We start from the raw sequence: 4,160 nt of genomic DNA, 5'->3' as shown, positions 1-4,160 counted from the left end.
GGATTTAAAAAAAAAACAAAACACCCTAAACTGTAATTGATGAATTGCTGAGGCTCAGTGTGGACAATGTTGAGAGTTAAAAATTCCATGGTGGGGGAGATAGATAAGAGTAAAAGGGGTCAAATATTTGGCGACAGAAGGAAATCTAACTATGTATGGGTAGTGAACACACAATGTGATATATATACGACATACTGTTGAATCGTACACTTAAAACTTATTGGATTTTGTTGATTGATGTCACCCGATCAACATTAATTAAAAGAAAGAAAAAAAAAACTCCAAGACCCAGTCATGTCCCCTATAATATTGTGAGATTTACCTCCAGGAACTTGACCAGGTTTATAGAGGAAATATTAACAAAAATCCCCTCAGCCTTCCGACAGGGGAAGGTGAAAATGAACCATTTTGAGCAGAGAGCACTCTATTCCCCTTAATAAGGCCAGCCCTTAGGGGAAACTAATTAAGCAGAACATCACCTTCTGGGGTATTATCAGAGACTGACCTGGGAAAAGGGAAATCCCAACTCCAGCCCTTTCTAATCACTCTGCCCACCTAAGGGGGTTCAAAAAACTAAGAAACATTTGTGAAATTTACAGTTTAAGGGCATAAAAGCTCACTAAAAGACTAACATTTAATCATAGGAGTATACAAGTCCTCCATTCCCCCCACACGTCACCAGCACATTATTAAAGGTATATTTAAGCAATTCCTTTAATCTGGTATATCATGTCTGGCTATCAAGAAAATCAAAAAAGAAAAAAAACCTAATTTGAAGAGACAAAGTAAGCATCAGAGTAAACTAAGGGCTCTAATGTATAAGGCAGACAGAAAGCAAAAACAGATGGACAATGTAAGCAGGGAGCTGAAAATCCTAGAAGAAACCAAAAATAAATGTTAGAAATAAAAAGATAAAAACACTAACAGAAAGAATGCCTTTGATGGGTTTATTAGTAGACTGAACATGGCTAAGGAAAGAATCTGAGCTTGAGGATATATCAATAGAATCTTTGAAAACTGAAAAGCACAGGGAACAAAGACTGAAAATAAACAGAACAGGACATTCAAGAACTTTGGAAAAACTACAAAAAAATATAACATGCCTATAATGGATATACCAGGGGAAAAAAAGAAAGAGAGAAAAGAACAAAAGAAATATTTGAAATAATAATGAATGATAGTATCCCAAATTAATGCCAGAACCAAACTGCAGATCCAGGAAGCTCAGAGAACAAGCAGAAAAATAAAATAAAAATAAAAATTAAATAAAAATTAAATAAAAATTTAAAAAGTACACATACACATATTATTTTTAAATTACAGAAAATCAGAGATTATAAAAAGTTCTAAGAGAAAGCAGAATGAAAAAATACCTTACTCATAGAGAAACAAAAATAAGAACTACATCTAACTTCACAGAAATGTGAAAACAAGAAAAGAATGATGGAGTGAAATATTTAAAATGTTGAGAAAATTGAAAAACTACCAACTTAAAATTCTTTTCCCTAAGAAATTATCCTTCAAAAGTAAAGGAGAAATAAAAACTTGCTCAGATAAAGAAAAATTGAGTGAATTTGTTGCCAGTAGATCTGCTTTGTAAGAAATGTTAAAAGAAATTCTTTGGAGGTAAGGAAAATAATGTAGGTCAGAAACTTGGATCTATATAAACAAAGAAAAGCATCGAAGGAGTATAAAAGGTAAAATAAAACTTCTATTTTTCATATTTGTAGTTGCTCTAACAGATACCAATAATATATTCAATTATGTACACTTATGTGTTTATATATGCTTATATAGAGAGAAATGAATGACGTTGATGATACAAGAGATGGGCAGAAGAGATCATTACTTTATTATAAGGTTCTCATAGTACTAGAGAATTGGTACAGTTTTTTTTTTTTTAAATGGATTTAGGTTATTTGTACATTTATGTTGTAAACTGTAGGCCAACCACTAAAAGAAAAAAAATATAGCTTATATGGTAAGAAAGGGGAAAAAATGCATTCATATGTAATGCCCAACTAAAACTATAAAGGCAGAAAAAGAGAAGAAAAATAGAACCAAGTTATTTTATGGAGATCAACAAAATAATTCTAAAGTTTATAGGGAGAGAGGAAGACCCAGAATAATCAACATAATATTGAAGGAGAAGAAAAAGTTGGGAGACTTACACTAGTTGACTTCAAGAGTTATTATCAAGCTACAATAATCAAGACAGTGTGGTAGTGGTGAAAGAATAGACAAATAGATCATTAGAACAAAATAGAGAGCCAAGAAATAGACAGAAATAAATGTAGTCAACTAATCTTGACGAAGGACCAAAGGTAATAAATACAATGGAGCAAAGAGACTCTTGAATAAATGGTACTGGAACAACTGAACATCCAAATATAGATAGATAGATAGATAGATAGATAGATAGATAGATAGATAGATAGATAAAAGCGTGTAGACATACACCTTATACCCTTTCACAAAACTTAACTGAAAATGGATCATAGACCTAAATATAAAATAGAAAGCTATAAAACTCCTAAAAGATAACACAGGGGAAAATCTAGATGACCTTATGTATGGTAATGCCTTTTCAGATACAACACAAAAGGTACATTAAATAAGTAATTGATAAGATGGACTTCATTAAAATTAAAATGTCTGGTCTGCAAAAGATAATATTTAGAGAAATAGAAGACAAACCACAGACTGGGAGAAACCATTTGCAAAAGACACATTTGATAAAAGACTGTTACCCAAAAAATACAAAACAACTCTTAAAACTGAATAATAAGAAAACAAACAATTCCGTAAAAAAGTGGTCCAATAACCCAAATATATCCTTACCAAAGAAGAAATACATAAGGAAAATAAGGTTATGAAAAGGTACTCCACATCATTAATTATCAAGGAAATGCAAATTAAAGGAACAATGAGGTACTATTATACAGCTATAGAATGGACAAAATCAGTGCAACACCAAATATTGGAAAGGATGTGATCTCAGATCTTGTCAGTGGGAATATAAAGTGATATAACCATTTCGAAATACAGTTTGGCAGTTACTTACAAAACTGGGCATTATTTTGCCATACCATCCAGCATTTGTGTTCCTTGGTAGTTCCCAAAGAACTAAAAATGTATGTTCACACAAAACCTTGCACAAGGATGTATATAGCGGCTTTATTTATAATTGCAAAATCTTGGAAGCAACCAAGATGTCTTTCAGAAAGTGAATGGATAAATAAACTGTGATACAAACAGACAATGAAATATTATTCAATGCTAAAAAGAAATAAGCTATCTAGGAATGAAAAGACATGGATGAAATTTAAATACATATTACTAAGAGAAAAAAGCCAATATGAAAAGGCTACATTCTATATAATCCAAATTCTATGGCATTCTGGAAAAGCCAAAACTATGGAAACCATAAAAAGATCAGTGGTTAACAGGGTTGGAATGGGAAGAAATGAATAGGCAGAGAACAAATGATTTTTAGGGCAATGAAAATACTCTGTATGGTAGTATATTGATGGACATATATCTTTAAACATTTATCCAAGCCTGTAGAATTCGCACCACCGAGAATGAACACTAGGGTAAACAATGGACTTTGGGTGACTATTAGGTATCAGTGTAGATCGATTGTCTAAAAATATGTACCATTCTTGTGAGTGATGCCGATAATGGGGGAAGACTATCTCTGTGAGGGGGCAGAGAGTATGTGGGAAATCTCTGTACATTTTTCTCAATTTTGTTGTAAACCTAAAACTTCTCTAAAAACAAAGTATTTTAAAGTAGAAAACAACATATGCAACTGATTTTTGACCAAGGTACAAAAGCAATTTGATAGAGAAAGGATACTCTTCAACAAATGGTGTGAGCCAGCTAAATGTTCACATGCAAGATGATAAACCTCAATCCTCACTCCTTATACAAATGTTAACTCAAAATAGATCATTAGCTCTCAGTGTAAATGTAAAACTATACAAATTTTAGAAGTAAACATAGGAGAAAATCTGCATGACTTCGAATTTGGTGATTAGTTTTCAGATATAACAGCGAAAGCATAATCCATAAAAGAAAAAAATGATAGATTGGACTTTATTAAATATTTGCCTGAAAAATAAACTGGTGAGAATAAAAATATAACTCACAGAGTA

The sequence above is a fragment of the Pteropus vampyrus genome, unplaced genomic scaffold, assembly GCF_000151845.1.
Source record: "Pteropus vampyrus isolate Shadow unplaced genomic scaffold, Pvam_2.0 Scaffold115, whole genome shotgun sequence".
NCBI lineage: Eukaryota > Metazoa > Chordata > Mammalia > Chiroptera > Pteropodidae > Pteropus > Pteropus vampyrus.
This window is presented reverse-complemented; position numbering follows the sequence as displayed.